At 46.7% G+C, this 23751-nt stretch overlaps 1 long non-coding RNA gene across 2 annotated transcripts in view; it reads right to left on the reverse strand.

Moving 5' to 3' along the window:
- LOC147107398 (uncharacterized) overlaps positions 1-23751 on the reverse strand; it is a 127082-nt gene that overhangs the window by 44329 nt on the left and 59002 nt on the right. Inside the window, exon 3 of one of the 2 annotated variants that reach the window (XR_015080788.1) lies at positions 17388-17505. The exons of the other annotated variant lie outside the window; for it this stretch is intronic. This is a non-coding gene — a long non-coding RNA (uncharacterized LOC147107398). The remainder of the gene's footprint in view (positions 1-17387; positions 17506-23751) is intronic. 2 annotated transcript variants of the gene reach the window in all.

Here is a 23751-nt window from a genome sequence, read left to right on the forward strand (position 1 = left end):
GGGAAACTGCAACACAGGACTACATGCATGCTAAAAAGCGGAAACAGCATGCTATAGACAGGGCTAAGCGATCCCACAATCAACGGATCAGATCAAAGCTCAGCAGTCCTGCCACATCCAGTCGTGAATGGTGGTGGATCATTCACCGAAGCTTACGAGAGCATGGGCCTTACACTAAACATCCGTAAAACAAAGGTCCTCTACCAACCTGCCCCCGCCACACAGTACTGCTCCCCGATTATCAAAATCCATGACAAGGCCTTGGACAAAATGGATCACTTTCCATACCTCAGGAGCCTACTGTGAACAAGGGCAGACGTCAATGATGAAGTCCAACACCGCCTTCAGTGTACCAGTGTCGCCTGAGGGAGAGAGTGTTTGAAGATCAGGACCTCAAACCTAGCACCAAGCTCATGGTCTACAGAGCAGTAGTGATACCTGCCCTCCTTTATGCTTCAGAGACATGGACCATGTACAGCAGGCACTTCAAATCACTGGAGAGGTACCACCAACGCTGCCTCCGCAAGATCCGCAAATCCATTGGCAGTATAGGCACACCAACATCAGTGTTCTCGCTCAGGCCAACATCTCCACCATCGAAGCTTTGACAACGCTTGATCAGCTCCGATGGACGGGCCACATCGTCCGCATGCCCAATACGAGACTCCCAAAGCAAGCGCTCTACTCGGAGCTCTGACACGTAAAGAGGGCCCCAGGTGGGCAGAGGAAACGTTTCAAAACCACCCTCAAACTCTCCTTGAAAAAGTGCAACATCCCCACCGACAACTGGGAATCCCTGGCCCAAGACCGCGCAAAGTGGAGAAGCATCTGGGAAGGAACCGAACCTTGAGTCTCTTCGCCGAGAGCAAGTGGAAGCCAAGCGCAGGCAGCAGAAGGCACGCACGTCATCCAAAGAACCCCACCCACCCACCCCTTCAACCACCGTCTGCCCCACCTGTGACAGAGACTGTAGGTCCCGCATTGGACTCATCAGTCACCTGAAAACTCATTTTTAATGTGGAAGTAATTCATCCTCAGTTCCAAGGGACTGCCGAAGAAGAAGAAGAAGAAAAAGCAGAAGCAGTATACTATAGACAGGGCTAAGTGATCCCACAATCAACGGATCAGATCAAAGCTCTGCAGTCCTGCCACATCCAGTCGTGAATGGTGATGGATCATTAAAATACTAACGGGAGGAGGAGTCTCCATGAATATCCCCACCCTCAATGATGGCGAAGCCCAGCACATGAGTGCAAAAGACAAGGCTGAAGCGTTTACAACCATCTTCAGCCAGAAGTGCCGAGTGGATGATCCGTATTGGTCTACTTTTGAGGTCCCCACCATCACAGAAGCCAGTCTTCAGCCAATTCGATTCACGCCACGTGATATCAAGAAACGGCTGAGCGCACTGGATACAGCAAAGGATATGAACCCCGACAACATCCTGGCTATCGTGCTGAAGACTTGTGCTCCAGAACTAGCTGCACCTCTAGCCAAGCTGTTCCAGTACAGCTACAACACTGGCATCCGTCCTACAATGTGGAAAACTGGCCAGGTATGTCCTGTCCACAAAAAGCAGGACAAATCCAATCTGGTCAATTACTGCCCCATCAGTCCACACTCAATCATCAGTAAAGTGATGGAAGGTGTCATCAACAGTGCTATCAAGTGACACTTACTCACCAATAACCTGCTCACTGATGCCCAGTTTGGGTTCCGCCAAGACCACTCGGCTCCCGACCTCATTACAGCCTTAGTCCAAACATGGACAAAAGAGCTGAATTCCAGAGGTGAGGTGAGAATGACTGCCCTTGACATCAAGGCAGCATTTGACCGAGTGTGGCATCAAGGAGCCCTAGTAAAATTGAAGTCAATGGGAATCGGGGGGAAAACTCTCCATTGGCTGGAGTCATACCTAGCACAAAGGAAGATGGTTGTGGTGGTTGAAGATCAATCATCACAGCCCCAGGACATCACTGCAGGAGTTCCTCGGGGCAGTGTCCTAGGCCCAACCATTTTAAGCTGCTTCATCAATGACCTTCCCTCCAACATAAGGTCAGAAATGGGGATGTTCGCTGATGACTGCACAGTGTTCAGCGCCATTCACAGCTCCTCAGATAATGAAGCAGACCCTGCCCACATGCAACAAGACCTGGACGATGTTCAGGCTTGGGCTGATAAGTGGCAGGTAACATTCGCGCCACACAAGTGCCAGGCAATGACCATCTCCAACAAGTGAGTGCAGCTCCAACAACACTCAAGAACAACACAGGAGTTGGATATATTTCTTAAGGCTAAAGGGATCAAGGGATATGGGGAGAAGGTAGGGACAGGGTACTGAATTTGGATGATCAGCCATGATCTCATTGAATGGCGGAGCAGGCTCGAAGGGCCGAATGGCCTACTCCTGCTCCTATCTTCTATGTTTCTATGTCTATGTTTCTATGTAAGAAGCTAGACACCATCCAGGACAAAGCAGCCCGCTTGATTGGCACCCCATCCACCACCTTGTACATGAGTCACTGAAAGTGAATGTGCAGGTGCAGCAAGCCATTAGGAAGGCAAATGGTATGCTGGCCTTCATTACAAGAGGATTTGAATACAGGAGTAAAGAAGTCTTACTCCAATTATATAGGGCCTTGGTGAGACCACACCTGGAGTACCGTGTACAATTTTGGTCTCCTTACTTAAGGAAGGATATACTTGCCATAGAGGGAGTGCAACGAAGGTTCACGAGATTGATTCCTGGGATGGCGGGACGGTCATATGAGAAGAGATTGTGTAAACTAGGCCTCTATTCTCTTGAATTCAGAAGAATGAGAGGGGATCTCATTGAAGCATACAAAATTATTACTGGGCTTGATAGGGTGGATGCTGGGAGAATGTTTCCCTTGGCTGGGGAGTATAGAACCAGGGGCCACAGCCTCAGGATAAAGGGAAGGCCATTCAGGACTGAGATGAGAAGAAATTTCTTCACACAGAGGGTGATGAATCTTTGGAATTCTCTGTCCCAGAGGCTGTGGAGGCTCAGTCATTGGGTATATTCAAAACAGAAGCCGATAGATTTCTGACTAGTAAAGGCATCAAGGGGTATGGCGATAGGGCCGGTGAATGGAGTTGAGGCAGAAGATCAGCCATGATCTCATTGAATGGCGGAACAGGCTCGAAGGGCCGAATGGCCTACTCCTGCTCCTATTTCTTATGTTTTTATGTTCTTAACATTCACTCCCTCCACCACCGGCGTACCGTGGCTGCCGTGTGTACCATCTACAAGACGCACTGCAGCAACTCGCCAAGGCTTCTTCGGCAGCACCTCCCAAATCCGTGACCACTTCCACCCAGAAGGACAAGCAGGCGCATGGGAACACCACCACCTCCAAGTTCCCCTCCACGTCACACACAATCATGACTTGGAAATATATCGCCGATCCTTCATCGTCGCTAGGTCAAAATCCTGGAACTCCCTCCCTAACAGCACTGTGGGAGTACCTTCACCACACAGTTCAATAAGGCGGCTCACCACCACCTTCTCAAGGGCAATTAGGGATGGACAATAAATGCTGGCCTTGCCAGTGACGTCCACGTCCCATTAACAAATTTTTTTAAAAACCCTGTGTGTCCCCGGATTCGGTTTAGAAAATATTGTCACCCTAAGTTAGAGAGATCATGGTGGTGTCCCGATGGCGGGGGGATCCCGATCGCAGCGGGTGAGCAATGGTGGTCGGGGGGTCCTGAACGAGCAGGTGGTGGGGCGCTCCCGATCGCATGGGGGGTGGGGAGTGGGGCTCCCGATCGTTAGGGGGGTCCCCAATCGCGTGGGAGGGGTGTCCGATGGTGGTCGGGGGGAGCATATGCTGGTTGGGGGTCCGATGTGGGGCGCGGGGGCAGACAGGTCGCGGGGTGGGTGGTAGCTTGTTGGGCTGTGAGGAAACACTCCTGCTCCTCCTGGCTCACAAGCAATGCTGTAAAGTTATTGTGGATTGAGCCCTTCTCGCTTCCTTGCACCTGCCGGGTTTCCCAGTCGAAATTAGATAAAAATAGAATGCCTGTTAAAATGAAGGCAGGGAGTCTAATTATAATATTTAAATGACCAACCCGCTTCCTGCGAGAGGCTTGGTCGCCCGTCCCTCGTCCCGTCTCCATTAAAACCGGTAGTGGGCGGGTTTGAGGCGGGCTGGGTTCATGTTTCAGATTTTTTTGCATTTTAACCTCTGACACGTCCCCAACCCACCCGTTTTTGGGAGTTAAGATTCAGCCCATTGTATCTAATTTTTGCAGAAGTATCATCAGCTATAATTGCACCATGTAGCCCATATGTCCAATTAACTAGTACAGTATTTCATCTTTTCTTCTCCTTCAAACAGCTGTGTCAAATTTGATTGTCTCAAAATGAAATCATCATGCCTACTTACCAGAAAGCATATGTTCAGGTGCATAATTTCTGGTGACAGTCACATACCATACGGACAATCAGGTAATGGTAATCTTTGGTATTTAGATATCTCTCAGAACTGTTAGTAGGTGCATGAATGGCTACATGCATGCAATCAATCATAGCATGTATCTTGGGGAAACAAGCAATGTGATAAAACTATGGCTTCCTCTTTTTCTGATACTGGCTTCCCTCCTGAAATGCATGTAACTGGGTGCTTGTCAAAAAGAGGTGTAGTTACCTCCTTAATGCATCAATATCATCCAACTCCTGTAGTATCATTATGGTTGCCTGGAATGAGTCTCTAAGATAAAAAAATTGAAGGCAGTGGAGATGGTTGATTGCCCCTGCAGACCATGGTAGTCCAGATGTCACATTGAGTCCCAGCCTCCCTTTTGAGCCTGAACCTAATCGTGCACTGGTTCTACATAAAGTCCAGGTAGCTGCATCTTGTATGGTAGATGCACTGACTGAAGTAGATTGTTCTAGGAATGGTGCAACTCCTACGCCCATTGTGTTCCCCGGCTATCATCTCCTCAAGTTCCTACTGTGCTATGTACCTACCATCAATGGCTACTGTACCAACAGGGTGCAGATGAAAGCATTGTGTACTATTCACATTTAGTAGTGTAGTTTAAATTTTGAAACTTGCCCTTCCTTCATGCAGCTATATCGCATGTATGACGGGAGTAATATTCTTAATCTTTGTATTTAATCCCCCATTCCCATGCAAAGAGTTTCTCTTGATTGGTCTTTAACAAAGGATTGATGGTTCATTGAGACCCATAGGAAACATAGGAACAGGAGGAGGCCATTCAGCCCCTTGAGCCCATGCCGCCATTCAATTACATCATGGCTGATCTGTACCTCAAATTAATTTACCCGCCTTTGATCTATATCACTTGATATCTTTACCTAATAAAAATCCATTGATCTCAGTCTTGAAAATTTCAATTGGCCCAGGCTCCACAGCCTTTTGGGGATGGGAATTCCAGATTTCCATTACCCTTTGTGTAAAAAAGTGTTTCCTGCTTTCACTTCTGAAGGGCCTAGCTCTAATTTTAAGATTGTGCCCCCTTGTCCTGGACTTTTTTTTTTATTCATTGATGGGATGTGGGCGTCGCTGGCTGGCTAGGCCTGCATTTAGTGCCCATCCCTAATTGCCCTTGAGAAGATGGTGGTGAGCCGCCTTCTTGAACCGCTGCAGTCCATATGGTGTAGGTACACCCACAATGCTGTTAGGGAGTTCCAGGATTTTGGCCCAGCGACAGTGAAGGAACGGCGATACAGGTCCAAGTCAGGATGGTGTGTGGCTTGGAGGGGAACTTGTAGGTGGTGATGTTCCCATGCGTCTGCTGCCCTTGTCCTTCTAAGTGGTAGAGGTCGCGGGTTTGGAAGGTGCTGTTGAAGGAGCTTTGCGAGTTGCTGCAGTGCATCTTGTAGATGGTACACACTGCAGCCACATTGCGCTGGTGGTGGAGGGAGTGAATGTTGAAGGTGGTGGATGGAGTGCCAATCAAGCGGGCTGCTTTATCCTGAATGGTGTCGAGCTTCTTGAGTGTTGTTGGAGCTGCACTCATCCAGGCAAGTGGAGAGTATTCCATCACACTCCTGACTTGTGCCTTGTAGATGGTGGAAAGGCTTTGGGGAGTCAGGAGGTGAGACACTCGCCGCAGAATTCCCAGCCTCTGGCCTGCTCTTGTAGCCACAGTATTTATATGGCTGGTCCAGTTCAGTTTCTGATCAATGGTAACCCCCAGGATGTTGATAGTGGGGGATTCAGCGATGGTAATGCCATTGAATGTCAAGGGGAGATGGTTAGAGTCTCGCTTGTTGGAGATGGTCATTGCCTGGCACTTGTGTGGTGCGAATGTTACTTGCCACTTGTCAGCCCAAGTCTGAATGTTGTCCAGGTCTTGCTGCATATGGACACGGACTGCGTCAGTACCTGACGAGTCTCGAATGGTGCTGAACAGTGTGCAATCATCAGCGAACATCCCCACTTCTGACCTTATGATGGAGGGAAGGTCATTGATGAAACAGCTGAAGATGGTTGGGCCTAGGACACTGCCCTGAGGAACTCCTGCAGTGATGTCATGTGATTGAGATGAATGACCTCATCTCAAAGATGACCCCCCACCAAAGGAAATAGTTTCTCTGTATCTACCCTATTGAATCCTTTTATTCCTTTAAACACCTCAATTAGATCACCTCTCAACCTTCTCAACTCAAGGGAATACAAACCATGTTTATACATCCTGTCCTCCCTTTAAGCCCTGGTATCATTCTGGTGAATCTGTATTTTACACCCACGATCGTCCCTCCCCACCCCCCAAGGCCAACATATCCTTCCTGAGATGTGGTGCCCAAAACTGAATGCAGTAAAGTCCAACATTCCATTCACCTTTTTGATTATTTTTTATACCCATGCATTAGCTTATAGTGATTTGTGTACATGGCCACCCCAATCCCTTTGCTCTTCCACAGTTCCCAGTCTCTCACCATTGGCAAAATATTCTGATTTGTCTTTCTTGGATCCATAGTGGATGGCACCTCATATCTCTGGCCTTATGTTTCTGAGTCTTTTCTCTGCTAACATGTAAGATTTGCCTCTGAAAGAAATAAGAATTTCCATCTTTGATTTTGTATAATTCAAATAGTTATGTACAAAATGGAAGACAAGAGACAGTCAGGCTTCTCTTTCACTAGGTACAAAATTAAAAACAGGAATGCAGCCAGGCTAAGAAAAGGCTAATTCTCAGTCAGGATAAAAATTCTTTGATCTAGGTGAAATTGAGTTATATACTATAAGGTCTATGGACGATGGGTACTTGCACTCAGACAGTGCGTTTAACTTTTTATTAGAATTTCATGTAATTGTCTTCCTCAGTGTTTCTTTGATCATTATTGGTTGATGTTTATTTGAAAAACGTCAATGAAATATTTCAAGACCAGTCTCAAAGTATGGGAACTTCTATATCATTCTATGCAGGATAATCTCCTCTAAGAAAGTTAGAAGGAAAACTTGCTCCTTTCACATCCTCAAGACATCTCAAAGCAATTCACAGCCAATTAATTATTTTTTGAATTACTCTACAATCAAAACATATGTAATAGGCAAAATGATTTACTGTTTTGACATTATCTAGATCTATGTTCCAAACGTAGGCTCATCTCAGCATAGAATCATTGAATTCTAACACAGAAGGAGTTCGTTCAAACTATCATGTTTTGAAAGAGTTTTCCAATTAGTCCCACTCCCCTGCTCTTTTCCCATAATGCTTCAAGCTTTTCCTTTTCTACTATATATCTAATTCCCGTTTGAAAGTTACGATTAAATCTGCTTCCTCCACCCTTTCAGGCAGTACATTCCAGATGATAACAACTCACTGCGTAAAAAAAATTCTCTTAATCTCCACCTTGGTCCTATTGCCAATTACTTTAAATTGGTGTCCTCTGGTTATTGATCCTCCTGCCCTACATTGCCTGTATATTTTAAATATCTATCTCTATATAGTTATTTTTTTGTATACATCACATCAACATTAAATTTATAGGGTGGCACATTAAACCTGCTTTCAGTATGAAGAAAAATTTAATGTTACACTTTTCAATTGGTTTAAATAGGTATCTGAACAATACTAATTTACTGAAATATAAGCGAGGAAAGATCCTTCTGAGAAGCAACTAATTCAAATGCTGCAACTTAAACTAATCACATTGTTCAGTTTATTTTTCAAAGTGGTCCCAGCCACCATTTTGATTTCTGTTCCAAACAGAATAGGTTGTCTTAAAATAATATTTATACTGTAAGAAATATTTTAAAAATCGAGGCAAAGTCAATCAAATGTTAGAAACCCTACAAGAAATTTAGCCCAAAAAAACCCTATCCCTCTATGGGCTCTGTGGCTTCAGTTTTGCTTCATTCATCTCTTGTGGTCAAATTCTGAGTGAGTGAGTGAGTGAAAAAGGTAGAGTGAGACACACACACACACACACACACACACACACACAGATGTATCATGGTAGTCGTAGTTTTCCTCTTGCTCCACGACGGCCCACATCACATATCGACGAGCCAGAAAAGTTACAAACATTGGTCAGGTAGCAGTGGCAAAAAAAATCCCCTAAAAAATTTTGACCGTGTTTCATGCAGTTAAAGTCATTCAATAAAAAAATCTTGAACTAAAGGTGCTGCTTATGATGAGATTTTATTTTGAGTCGCTAACTTTGCACTGGGGCCAGAAAGGATGCCTGTAAAGTGCTTTATTGTTGAATTTAGTGCTAAACCATGGCAAATGACCATCTGCTTCAGGTGCTGTTCATTGGAGTCTTGATGGTGGGGAAAACCTCCCCTAGTGCAGTGCCTCAAAAAAGAATTCCAGCCAGAACTAGAAATCCATTGGTAAGTGGTGGTGGGGGGGGGGGGTGGTGAGTGGGGGGGGTAGTGGGGGTGAGTGGGGGGGGTAGTTGGTGAGAGAAAAATTACTTTTTCTAATTATGAAAATAATTGAAACAAAGGGTTCTGGGCAGGCAAAGGGAAGAGTAAAAAAATTAAAATAATGCGTCTTAAGCAAATACAGTGAGAGCCCATCGCTTCTATTTCCAGTTTTTCTCTCCCTTTTTTTCCTTCTTTTCTCTTTACCCCTCCTAGATCCTTCTTCTCCTGTCATCACGCCGCATTTCATTTCGCCCCTCTTGGGTACTCTGCCCTCCCAAATCCCTACTCCACCTCTTCAGCACTTCTCGACCTTCCTAATCTCCTGCCGCCATCCCAGGCTTGACTCCCTCTTAGATAAGCCTACAGCTTCGCTCTGTGCCTTACTTGGCATCCTCCGAAGGGCCCATCGAGGCACTCGTCGCTGCCTCCTTACGAGCAGCAACCCCAACTGTCCCATCCTACTCTCATGCCGACCTACCTGCCCAGCACGCCCGCTGGGGGCTAATCTTTCCTACCACCTTCCTGTCCCACTCACCCCTCCCAATGCTGATCCTGTGGATTTTGCCACTGGATCAGCTATCACCGCCCCTCTCCGCATCTCCCTCCAGAATGTTGTGAACAAATCCCTTACCATTTATGAACTTATTGTGGATAATTGCATCAACATCAAGGCTTTGACGGCAACCTGGCTGAGGGGTGATGATACCTTCCCCCTAAATGAAGCCTCCCTGATTGGATATACCTTCCACCACTTGCCCCGCCCAAACCGCCGCAGTAGCGGTGTGGCTCTAATCACCAAATCACACCTTGGTCCGTCCCTCTACTCCTCTGGCACCTTCTCCTCCTTTGAGCATCTCACCTTGTTCCACTCCTCTCGCCTCTCATTTAAAATCCTTGTTCTCTACCACCTGCCCAAGTACCATGTCAGTTTTCTCACTGAGATATCTTCACTGCTTTCCTCCCTTACACTGAGCAACTTCTTATCCTCAGTGATTTCAATCTCCATCTCAACTCATCATGCTCTCTCTCCTAAGTTCACTGCCCTCCTAGGCTCCCTTAATCTCTCCCTCCATATAAACTCCCTTACCCATACTCACAGTCACCCTCTTGACCATGCCATCTCACGAGGCCTCGCTACTCCCATTGTGTCAATCACAGATAAGGCCATCTCTGATTACTTCCGTGTATTGCTCTCCACCCACATCCCCCTCCCAACCCTACTTCCTTCTGTGTCGCCCCTGGGAAAAACTCTCTCCCAATTCACTTAAAACTGCACTTTCAAAATCCCAACTCTCTAGCCTTTGGCCCGACATTCACCATGACATTTCTGCAGCTGAACCACACCCTCAGCTCCACCTTTGATACCCTAGTCTCGCTTACCCTGGTCGTTCCCCCGGAACAGCCCTCATCTCCGCACCCTTAAGTCCAAGGGATGCAGACTTTAACGTATATGGCGGACAACTGGTCTAGCCATTCATCACCAGATCTGGCTGGATCACATAAAGCACTACCGGGTCCTGCTCTCCTCAACCAAAACTGCTCACTATTCCAGGATCATCCTGGAATGCAAAGATAACCCCCAGCTTCTTTTCTCTACTGCAGACTGTCTTCTGTCTTCTTAAACCCCTCTCCCCTGCCTCCTCCACCCTCACTTCCAACAACAAGTGTGAGGAGCTCATGGACTTCTTTGTCACTAAGATTCAGACCATCCATTCAGCTGCCTCTGGCGCTTCCCACCCTTCCCCAAGCCCACCGGGCCAAACTTCCTCTAACATTCCCCCCGGCCCTAGCCCTAAACTCGCATCTTTCTCTAGTTTCTCTCCCATCTCCTCTCATGCCCTCTCTGAGCTCATCATGTCCATGAGACCCACTTTCTGCTCCCTTGACCCTATTCCCATTATACTGCTGACCACCCAACTTCCTTCCTGGCCGCCATGTTAGCTAATATTGTTAACGGTTCTCTCTCCTCAGGTACTGACTCCCTCCCCTTCAAAACTGCTGTCATCACCCCTCTCCTCAAAGAAATAACCCTTGACCCATCTATCCTTACAAACTACCGCCCCATCTCCAACCTCCTTTTCCTCTTCAAAGTCCTTGAATGTGCTGTTGCCTCCCAAATCTGTGCCCATCTTTCCTGGAACTTCATGTTCAAATCCCTCCAATCAGGTTTCTGTCCCTGCCACAGTACCGAAACAGCTCTTATCAAATGACATCCTATGTGACTGTGACCATGGTAAACTATCCCTTCTCGTTCTTCTCGACCTGTCTGCAGCCTTTGAAACGGTTGTCCACGTCATCATCCTCCTCCTCCAGTGCCTCTCCTCCATCGTCCAGCTGGGTAGGACTACACTTCCCTGGTTCCATTCTTATCTATTCAGTCGTAGCCAGAGAATCACCTGCAATGGCTTCTCTTCCCGCTCCCGCATCATTACCTCTGGTGTCCACAAGGATTTATCTTTAGCCCACTCCTACTTCTTACCTATGCTGCCTCTTGGCGACATCATCTGAAACCACAACATCAGGTTCCACATGTATGCTGACAACACCCAGCTCCACCTCACCACCACCACAATACCTCCACTGTCTCTGAATTGTCAGGCTGCTTGTCCGACATCCAGTATTCGGTGAGCAGAAATTTCCTTCAACTAAATATTGGGAAGACCGAAGCCATTTTCTTCAGTCCCCACCACAAACTCCATTCCCTAGCCACCGACTCCATCCCTCTCCCTGGCAACTGTCTGAGGCTGAACCAGACTGTTCGAACCTTGGTGTCGTATTTGTCCTCGAGATGAGCTTCCGACCACATATCCGCGCCAGCACTAAGACTGCCTATTTCCATCTCCGTAACATCGCCCAGCTCTGCCCCTGCCTCAGCTCATCTATTGCTGAAACCCTCAACAATGCCTTTGTTACCTCTAGACTTGACTATTCCAACGCATTCCCATCTTCCACACTCCATAAACTTAAGCTCATCCAAAACTCTGCTGCCTGTGTCATAACTTGCACCAAGTCCCGTTCACCCATCCACCCTGTGCGCGCCGACCTACAATGGCTCCTTGTTAAGCAATGCCTCGATTTTAAAATTCTCATTCTTGTTTTCAATTCTCTCCATGGCCTTGCCCCTCTGTATATCGGTAATCCCCTCCAGCCCTGAGATATCTTGCGCATCCCCGATTTTAATCACTCCAACACTGGCGGCTGTGCCTTCAGCTGCCAAGGGCCTAAGCTCTAGAATTCCCTCCCTAAACCTCTCCGCCTCTCTACTTCTCTTTCGTCCTTTAAGACGCTCCTTAAAACCTATCTCTTTGCCCTAATATCCCCTTATGTGGCTCGGTGTCAAATTTTGTTTGATAATGCTTCTGTGAAGCACCTTGGGATGTTTTACTACATTAAAGGCACTATATAAATGCAAGTTGCTGTTGTTGTTGTGATACTCCAGGCCCCACAAGAAAAGTCTGGACCTTGTCTGCCCCAGGGTCCTACTCCTTCCCACCCACAAGACCCTGCCGAAACCCATCCCCCTGCAACTTACCCGAGTGCCAGATACCTGAGCTGCCTCTTTCCGCAAATGCGCAAGTAAATCTTCGGGAAAGGTGTGTGAATGAGATTGCATTTCAGTACCTCTGTTCCTATCCGTTTGCAGAATGTCAGAACCTAGAGCAGCTGGATACGGCAGGCACTTTAAACAATATTCTAAGGATGTTGCAACAGATTTATTTGTTGAAGTCTTTCAAAACAAGGAAACATTGTTTGAGGTTACCACACCACCACTATTCAATGCCACAAAGCCAACTCTATGCTCTGTAACAGATCATGGGACACATTTGAAGACTAGCCTCAGGGACTAAAACTCATCATTCTTGGTATCATCTTAGTGAATTTCTTATGCACCCCCTCCATGGTCTTGACATGTTTCCTAAAGTAAGGCAACCAAAACTGGACATAATATTCTAATTGCAACTTAATCAATGACTTGTTTAAGTTTAGCAGTACCTCTTTGTTTCTGTACTCTAAACTCCTATTTATAAAATCTAAGATCCTATATGCTTTTTTGTAAAATGACTTTATCAAGTTGTCCTTCCACATTTAAAGATTTATGTATCCAAAACCCAAAGACTCTCTGCTCCTGTAAATTTAAAGTTTTACCAATTAGTGTATATCTTCAGTCTTTATTCTTCCTCCAAAAATATATCATAACAATTTGTGTCTCTAGCTCACCAATTTTATTCACAGTATTTTGTACAAATGGCCACAACCAACAAAACATTCTGATCCGAAGCATGTAACATTGCTGTAGCAGTATGTACAACCATGCCAACAAATATACTGTATCAGTGCGAACTCCTACAACTCCAGTATAAGCAAATTGCACAATAATTGCATGAACATGCAAATCAGTATTATTTTTTTGATTTCTTTTCAAAAGATTCACTATGGATGTTACTTTATCTACATTTCATGAGGGAACATACATACAATCTGTAAACAGTCAATAACTCTTAGTTGCTTTGCAAAGGCACAGTATAATAGAACCCATTTATGATAATATCTGCTAATATCACATTTATTTTGATATACCCTTTATGTATTTTTCGATAAGATCAAATTTCTTATAAAGTCTTGATTGTAGATTTCAGTTTTTTTTCCAAATTGAGGTCAGTGCGACCTGGACCTTGATTACTACCTGCCTAGCAGGCTTTCTTTGCAAGTGTCAACAAGTATATGAATAGCAGGTTATTATTTAACATGTTTTCCAAATCGTCATGGCTATATAATGGTAAAGGTCATGGTTTGCAAAAATTCTACAGTTGCATAGAACGCCTAATTGGTGCAACTTTCAAAAAACTGCTACGAAATAGTCCTGCACACAATATGTAATATGTAATTTTTTTAATTATCCAAATTGTTAAAAATATCAAGCTTTTCCTACAATAAAAGCCAAAGTTTAATGACAGATAAGGACGATGAATCAAAATACATAGGGCCCTGGCAATATCAAGAAAACATAAATAGAGTTAAAATGCATATTTCATCTAGACTATTGCTAAGTATAGGCAACGTCTGGTATATGTTAGTGTATATGGTCATTCCCTACCCAAGTGAATTTTCAGTCTCAGTTCTCAATTTCAGCACTGATAGCAGGTGAGGCATCAGCTGAAGGTGAGTCAACCTGCGAGATCATCACATGCCTCATAGCTGCTAGTTAGGGGGCAGGATTGGCAGCTACCTGGGAAGTGGTCACCTGCCAGCCCTCTCAGGTAGGGAAAGGACGTGAATGAGAACCAAGGTGGGGAGACACATTTTTTGAAAATTAAAAAAGGATTTTGAGTAACTGTAACAATAAGACTGTTATATTCTAGCAGATATAGAAACCTTAATTTTAACTTGGGGCGTGGGGTGAGCTTGGGGCCAATGGGGTGTGTTCTACGTAAGACCCGGGCCATTTTAACTCCCGAGCCTCATTTCAATACATAGGGTGGTCCAGGTGCGAAACGTGCAGCCGTTGACTCTAACGCACCACTTCCGAGTCCACTCTGTGTACAGTACTTATGGGGACGTGCCTCTTAAAACGTAGTTGCATCCCTGCTTGCATTTCTTGCTGTGCAACTTCATTTTACTGGTCTGAGAGCAAGCCTTTCCCTAAACTGCAGTACCTGGCAGAAAGGGAGAGAGATGAGCAGAAAACCACTAATTCTCACCCTCTCTTTCTGCAGGACAACATAGCACCCAACATGAAGGAGTGGAACACGACTCACAGAGGAAAACCTAACATCATTGCCCGAAGCCAGCCAGAGCAGAAAGCCTGGAGATCAGTGGCCTGGGAGTTATGAGCATGGGGGAAGGTGAGGGTGGGGGTTGTGCGAGCAAAGTGTCTGCATATTACTTGTAACCCTTTATTCACCTCAACAAAGATGCAGTATGCTTCACTACTTCGACCTACATTCTCAAGATGGTCACCTGTAAATGTCCAGCCCAGCTGCCATCCTTACTCTTGTTCCTCTTTTCTCTTTCTTCTTGGTCCTTCACAGCAGCAAAAAATTCCTCGACTGGAAACAGTGCAGGAATATCCTTCTGAGGATGCAACGTCAAGCGCCACAATCCATCTCAGGCACTAGCTCGGATACTGCACTCTGGGTGGGTTAGATAGTCAGACAGAGAGGTAGGCATGTAGAGATACACCGAGCATGAGTGAGCAGCAGCATGTACTGGTGGAAGGAACAGCCCAGGAAAGAGCTTGCCAGAGGGTGAGGCCCACTGCAGAGGAGGACACAGATGTGGAGTTCTGGGGCACAGTCATGCAAGGAAATTTGCTGGCATCACACAAGGAGTTTTAAATGAATTGGATAACCTGCCAAGGAGTTTCAGTACCATGGCTGAGCGTATGGAGGAGTCCTCCTCCAGTCTGTGTGGCATCATCTCGTGTGGCATCATCAGCCCTCTGTAGTCTATCATCATGTGTACAGCTAGTCATACGGCGCTGCAGCCAGGCCCTTGCAACAGGAATCTACATTTGCATGCTTTGCAGGTTGCCATGAAGGCTCTGAGCTCCATCTTGGAGAGACAAGTGTCCACCTAGGACAGAGAGGTTTCCACTTTGGAGAGATTGGTGAACCGCATAGATAGGGGCTTTGAAGGAGCCACTCATCTTCTGCAGACTGCCCTACCGCAGATTAGTGGAAGTGATGGGCACCAGTCTCAGCCCCATGGGAGTGGCAGTGGCGCTATGGGAGTAATATGTGCTGGCCTCCTCAGGAGATTAGCACATCTGCTCCTTCACCATCCCCTCAACAAAACCGACCATGGTGCCAGTAAGTCCGCTGGGCCAGGCTGCCCCAGCAGCAGCCAAGGTACAGCAGTCTGCAGCTGGGCCTTCACAGGAGCGCAAGCACCCAGAACTCACTGGCCACAAACATGAATAGTCCCAACATGAGTAGCTTCCACTAGCTTTTCCCAGTTCACTAGGGGTGCACCTCGTAGGAATATTAGATTTAGGAAACCTTCTTCTAAGAAAAACACTTGACACTTGGGTGAGCAATGAATGGATGGCAGTTCTTGTGCTGAGAATTACATTTATGACTGTTCACTTCCAATTATTTGAAATATGAATCCAATTATAGAAAATAAATTGCTTTCACTGATAAAAGTAGAAGGGAATTTGTAAACTTTATAACTGATATTTGAACCAAGTGTGTGCCAATGAATACTCATTTCACCTTTCACCCCACCAGCCTCCACATTCAATGGATCATCCTCCGCCATTTCTGCCACCTCCAACGTGATCCCACCACCAAACGCATCTTCCCCTCACCTCCCCTTTCAGCATTCCGAAGGGACTGCTCCCTCCGCGACACCCTGGTCCACTCCTCAATCACCCCCAACAGCCCTTCCCCTTCGCCTGGCACCTTCCCGTGCAAGCGCAGGAGATGCAACACCTGCCCCTTTACCTCCTCCCTTCCCACTGTCCAGGGCCCCAAACACCCCTTCCAGGTAAAACAGCGATTTACTTGTACTTCTTGCAATTTAGTATATTGTATTCGCTGCTCACGATGCGGTCTCCTCTACATTGGGGAGACCAAACGCAGATTGAGCGACCGCGTTGCGGAACACCTCCGTTCAGTCCGTAAGGGTGACCCCGAGCTTCCGGTCACCTGTCACTTTAATTCTCTGCTTCACTCCCACTCTGACCCCTCTGTTCTCGGCCTCTTACACTGTTCCAATGAAGCTCAATGTAAGCTCGAGGAACAGCACCTCATCTTTCGATTAGGCACTTTACAGCCTTCTGGACTCAACATTGAGTTCAACAATTTCAGACTATAACCCCTGTCCCCATTTTTCAGATGGCTGTTGATGATTTTGCCATCCCCATTTGCAACATTTAATCTCTCCTACCTTCTACCCTAGCACAGACTGTTCCTTCAGTTCCTTCCTCCCCTCCCCTCCCACTTTCCCTGCCTCTGCACCTGCTTAAAACCTGTTACATCTCTAACCTTTTCCAGTTCTGATGAAGGGTCACAGACCTGAAACGTTAACTCTTGTTTCTCTCTCCACTGATGCTGCCTGGCCTGTTGAGTGCTTCCAGCATTTTCTGTTGTTATTTCAGATTTCCAGCATCCACAGTATTTTGCTATTGAATGAATACTCATTCTTGACTGTGCACAGTGACACCTTCCAGCCATGGTTCACTGGGCACTCTGCTGATGAATATCATGGCTCAGTAATTGTCTATGAAAGCCAAGTGTAAGTTTTTCAGGGAGGTCCATGCATTCAGATGTCTTGTATGCAGCAAGATTGCTAACCTTCAGCAAGAGTTAAATTTAACGTCAGGTTTAAAATTAGTGATGCCACATAATTTTTAAATGTTACTATTATCAATATAAACAGGAAAATTCCATAACGTCTTTTAATTCTATATAGATTTAAAACCTTATAATAGACAATAAATGTTGATATTTTTCTATTGTCAGAATGCAAACAAAGTCACTAAATGGCTCAAAGGTCGTTTAAAATTTTTACCTTCATCCTTGATGGCAGCTGAAGACAGCTCCAAGTGCTCTTCTCCTAGTTTGTTCCAGGCCTCCTCACTCTTGGTGCTCCTATTTGCTGGCAAAACCGACACCAGGCGCAGTTGTCACTGAAAATATGTTAAAATGGTGTCAGGGTCTGAATGACATCATCAGACCTTGACTTTTGCATTCCAATTAGGTACTCGCAACCTTGGGGCAAGGGCCTGTCATGCTGCCCGAAACGCACCGATTAAAATAACGAGCAGCACAAAGTCAACATGGACACAGTGAGTATCACAATGCCGCGATTTTAATCCCCCACACGTCCCATTCTTGTCGGGCATGGTGGGTTAAAATCGTCTCTATTGGGTCATTTGTAGTGGTAGCGGAAGCAGGCTTCCAAATTGTACTTCTGATTAAATTTGTCAAAATGTCATGTGTGTGTTCACTCACGGTGACAGACAATGACAATAAAGGACAGTGTGCATGCGTGAAAATTTGAATGGGCCGCGCAGCCAGTTAAAGGGGCTGCACACAAAAAAAATTAGAGGAAACCTTGTCTGTGACCCTTAATAGTACAGGTCAGCAACCGCAGAGGCATCATAACCAAGCCCAATTCTGTCCTCACCATCCATCAGACATGCAGCAGTTCTTGGATAGTATTCAGAAAGGAGCAAGAACCTTAGCCAATTTTCCCTCTCTACTTCAGGGGCAAGGACGCCAATGTAGTATCATTATAGCCATCCCAGCTGAGTTCAACCAACTCGGCACAGACTAGGAATCAAATCTAGAACCTTCCCAGCCTTGGCTCAGTGGTAGTACTCTTGCCTGAGTCAGGTCATGGGATTAAGCTCCACTCCAGAGACTTATAGGCTGACAATTCAGTGCAGTAATGAGAATTTGCTGCCCTTTCCAGTATTTCTTGTGAGCCAGGAGGAGCAGGAGTGCTCGCCCCATCCCCTCAAGGAAGCCTTCGGCCATCTCCCCTTCAATCTCCCCACCTCCCCACCACCCCCTTGATCGACCATCCCCCCCCCCGCCACCCCCGTTGCGATGGCCAATCTCCCCCCCACCCAAGCTGCCATCACCAACCATCCCCCCTCCCGATTGCCGGGGACCATCCCCAAGGGTCCCCAGCTGCAACCTCCCGGCCACCGGCTAGGCTGTCAATTTGGCCAGTTGTAGGGCGGGAAACGGAACAAAAAAACAATAATGAGGTCCTGCCATTAAGTTCAGCAGTTCCTCTGCGTCCCCAGCCTTGCCGGGTTCTTCGGATGTTTTAGGCCTCCCCTGCACCCTCCCCGCCTTCCCGTAAATATCGGGGTAAAAGATGCTTTCTTTAGGACAAATAATTCTATCAAAACTAAAGGCATAAATCTATACATAAACCTTGATTGTGGAAAAAAAATAAACCAGCAAGATTCTTTGGACGGCACATTAGGAAACACATTACTGCAATGTAAAAAGTTGGCAAAAGGAACTACACTTTTCGCTTTCTATGCAATCACCCAGTGTCATGAATCTTATAATTCATGGAGAAATGACTCATGAAATAACACAGTGCGGCCAGCTGGTGGCGCCGTCCAAGGAGTATAAATACTTGGGCGTGGGCCCAGCTTGTTCAGGATGTTTCTGTAACCAGGAACTAGTGATGTAACTAGAATGTCATGGTTTTGAAACAGTTGATTAAAGCCTTGTTTTATACTCAAACCAAGCACTCAGTAGTCTTTTTACATCAATTTAATCAACTGAACCTGCTCCACGCTCTGAGTGGTCTTGGGAACAGACGGCTATGACTCAAACTGTAGAAGGGAACTTGGACGAAGTAATCGATCCATCATGGAGAAACTACTCAGACCCGCCCGTCTCGACCTGGACCCGAATTAATTTACAGCTGCTAAGGTATGGAAACACTGGTATCGTACCTTCAGCAACTTCCTTGAGGAGTGTGGTGAGAATGTTCCTGATAAGTTAGAGATACTTGCCAATTATGTATCTCCTCATGTGTTTGACTATATCGAAGACTGTGTAGACTATGACTCCGCTATCCAAATACGACAGCAACTATATGTTAAGGCCCCAAACAAAATTTTTGCTCGGCATCTACTGGCCACAACTCGACAACAACCCGGGGAATCACTTGACGAATTCCTTCAGAAACTTCGCAGGCTCAGCAAGGATTGTAATCTTAAAGCTGTCACAGCTGAGCAGCATCAGGAGGAGTTAATTCGTGATTCCTTTATTAATGGAATTGCGTCTCCCTTCATATGTCAGCGTCTGTTGGAGAATAAAACCCTCAAGTTACAGGCTGCCTATGACCAGGCGTGTTCTCTGGACTTAGCAAAGAGGAATGCAGATACCTATCTTTCACCACGTGCACGGGCTGCTGCTATCACTTTTAGTGTCTCCTTCAATAGGCCTCGGGCGGAAGCCCTCACTGATGATGACTCCAACCTGGCTGATGACAACCCTACCCTAGAAGCCTTCACTGATGACGACTCTGCCCTAGCGGCGTGTTGGCACTCTGGAAGGAAGTGTTTCTTCTGTGGAGGTGCATTCCACTATAGGAAATGTTGTCCTGCTCGTAACACAGTCTGCAATCATTGCAGTAAGAAAGGTCACTTTTCTAAGGTATGCCAGTCAAGAGCCTCTGTTAGTAAGAAAGGCCACTTTTCTAAGGTATACCGGTCGAGAGCCCCTGTTAGTTTTGCAGCTACTATCTATAAAACTGCTCCTCCCCCAAGAACCACTACTAAGGTTACAGCTGTCAAGAGTAAAACTGCCCCTCCTCCCATCACAGCTGTTTATCCCCAAAGTCTGTCCCATGCAGCCACGAAGGTTTCGGTAAATTGACACATTTTGAGTGCACTAATCGACTCATGCAGCTCTGACAGCTTCATTAGTGAGCGGGCTGTCAGTAAGTTAAAACTGTGTATTTACCCCTCGGACAGGGAAATTGCAATGGCTCTGATGACACTGACCACCAACTCTTCCGGCTTTTGTCTTGTCGACCTTATTCTCAATGGCCGCACTTATTTCTCCACCCGGCTCGAGGTGCTCAAAAACCTATGCAGTGATGTGCTCCTGGGACAGGATTTCCAGAAACAACACAAAAGACTCACTTTCGAGTTTGGAGGGTCAAAGCCGGAACTTACTATTTCCAAAGTACCGTTTTGTGTGCTTTCGGCGGCTTCGCTCGACGAGCCCTCCTTGTTTGCCAATCTTTCCCCCGAGTAAGCCCATAGTCACTAAATCACGACGTTTCAGCCAAGATAATCGATCCTTTATCGAGGCAGAAATCTCTCACCTTCTAGCTGACGGTATCATTGAGCCATGTTCATCTTCCTGGCGGGCTCAAGTCGTCGTTGTTAAAAATCCTCTGAAGCAACACAAGAAACGTCTTTGCATCGATTACTCGCAAACTATTAACCAGTATACCGACCTGGATGCCTACCCACTACCACGCATCGATGACATGGTCAATAACCTTGCCAACTACAAGGTATTTTCAACTTTTGATTTAAAGAGCACAAACCATCAAGTACCGTTAAAGGACTCTTGACAAAAAGTATACGGCCTTTGAGGCCAATGGTTGGCTTTATCAGTTTTGTCGTCTTCCATTTGGGGTCACCAATGGGGTGGCCGTCTTTCAACAGGCAATGGATAGCCTAGTCAAACAGGAGAACTTAATGGACACTTTTCCATATCTGGATAATATCACCATTGCTGGTCATGACCAGAAGGAGCATGATGCCAACCTGCAGAAATTTTTTGACGTTCTCCGTCGTCGCAACTTAACCTTAAATGAGTCCAAATCTGTGAAATCAGTACCATCAGTCAACAACCTTGGCTACTGGGTGGGCAACGGTGTCATCAAACCGGATCCGGAGCGACTTCGTCCGCTTCAGGGGCTCCCTCCCCCTATGAATCTCGGCTCTCTTCGTCGGGCACTCGGCATGTTCGCCTATTATGCGAAGTGGATACCCCACTTCTCCGACAAGATCCAGCCCCTGCTTAACGCAAAGTCATTTCCGTTGGAGGCAACAGCTATTTCAGCTTTCAACCTCCTCAAGCGACAACTGGAAAAAGCCACGCTTCGTTCCATCGATGAAAATCTTCCTTTCGTGGTCGAGTGCGATGCATCGGAGGTGGCGATCTCGGCTACCTTGAATCAAGGTGGTCGACCCGTTGCATTTCTGTCCAGAACTTTGCAGGGTAGCGAGCTCCATTATCCTCCTGTCGAGAAGGAGGCTATGGCTATCATCAAAGCAGTACGTAAATGGAGTCATTTTCTCGCTCATCGCCATTTCACGCTTATAACCGGTCAGCGCTCCGTGGCCTTTATGCTGGATAACCGGAAACGCACTAAGATCAAGAATAACAAAATACAACTCTGGAGGATGGAATTGGCCGCCTTTGGCTACACCAAACACTATCGACCCAGCAAAGAGAATGTGGCCCCGGATACCCTCACACGTGCATTCTGCTCTTCTATGACAACTTCGACTCTTGCGGATCTTCATACTGACTTATGCATCCCGGCATTACCCATGTGTTGCACTTTGTGCGATCTAAAAATCTCCCATTTTCTACGGAAGATGTGAAAAGAACTTGCTCCACCTGTAGAATCTGTGCGGAATTAAAACCGCAATTCTTCCGTTCATCGGATGGCTCATTCATACACGCTATGCAGCCTATGCAGCGACTCAGCATTGACTATAAAGGGCCATTGCCTTCCTCAACACGAAACACCTACTTACTTACTATGGTGGACGAATATTCATGCTTTCCCTTTGCTTTCCCCTGTCCCAATATGCTTACTTCCACAGTGATCAAATGCCTCGATCAAGTCTTTTCCCTTTGCGGTATGGCCAATTTCATCCACTTTGATCGGGGTCCCTCCTTCATGTCAAGCGAATTCAAAAGTTATCTTTCCCAACGGGGAATCGCCACAAATAAAACACCACCATATCATCCCATCGGTAACGGACAGGTTGAGAGATACAACACTATCATTTGGAACGCTGATCGTCTTGCACTGAGCTCACGCAACCTACCAGACCAGCAGTGGGAAACTATGCTCCCTGACACATTGCATTCCATCAGGTCTCTTCTTTCTACGTCCACCAATGTCACTCCTCACGAGCGATTCTTCAGGTTCCAGCGTTGCTCCACTCATGGGACGTCCCTACCGTCATGTTTGGCAGCTCCGGCCCCGTGCTGCTCCGAAGATTCGTCCGATCTTCCAAAAACGATCCCCACGTCAACGAGGTGGAACTAACAGACGTTAATCCCACATATACCCTGATGGCCGGGAGTCCACCGTTTCACTCCGAGATCTGGCTCCCTGTCCAACCAGTCCCACGGACCCAACTGATAGAGGGTCCCACGGTAATGATGCCGACACTCTGCGCTCCTTTGAAGATGACGCCCTACCTGGGACATCAAGGGATCTGCCGGCTACTCCACCAGATCAAGTCGGGGAGCCGAGCGCTCCCCACGGGATGGCCACCCGAAGCCAGGACGCCGGTCAATCCCCGGCTACCAAGCAAAATGAAGCCAGCTCTGCACCTGTGGGGACCCGCACCCGGAGTCACGATCTCCCCAGTCTCCCTCAGGTCGATCAAGGCGACACGGGCCCTGTCGATCTACCAGTACGGGCCAAGCGACCCAGGGACCAAGACACGGTCTGAGGAGACGTGCCTTCCAGCCACAAACAAAGATCTAAAAGACTGCGGCTATTCGTGCTCCGCCTAATCCGCTAGAAGGAAGTCATCGGACTTCCAAAACTTTCAGGCGGGAAGAATGTCATGAATCTTATCATGACTCGAAGTAACACTGGGCGGCCAGCTGGTGGCGCCGTCCAAGGAGTATAAATACTTGGGCATGGGCCCAGCTTGTTCAGGATGTTTTTGTAACCAGGAACTAGTGATGTAACTAGAAATCTCATGGTTGTGAAACAGTTGATTAAAGCCTTATTTTATACTCAAACCAAGTGCTCAGTAGTCTTTTTACATCACCCAGTACACTAAAATAGATGGTAAGTATTGTCGATGAATTGCATCAGAACAGATCTAGCAGCTCGAAACTGGGCATCCATGAGGCGCTGTGGGCCATCAGCAGCAGCAGAATTATATTCCACCACAATCTGTAACCTCATGGCCTGGCATATCCCTCACTCTACCATTACCATCAAGCCAGGGGACCAACCCTGGTTCAATAAGGAGTGTAGAAGAGTGTGCCAGGAGCAGCACCAGGCGTACCTAAAAATGAGGTGCCAACCTGGGGAAGCTGCAACACAGGACTACATGCATGCTAAAAAGTGAAAGCAGCATGCTAGACAGGGCTAAGTGATCCCACAATCAACGAATCAG

Source organism: Somniosus microcephalus, chromosome 14, assembly GCF_052327205.1.
Source record: "Somniosus microcephalus isolate GS21.2 chromosome 14, FLI_Smic_1.0, whole genome shotgun sequence".
Lineage (NCBI taxonomy): Eukaryota > Metazoa > Chordata > Chondrichthyes > Squaliformes > Somniosidae > Somniosus > Somniosus microcephalus.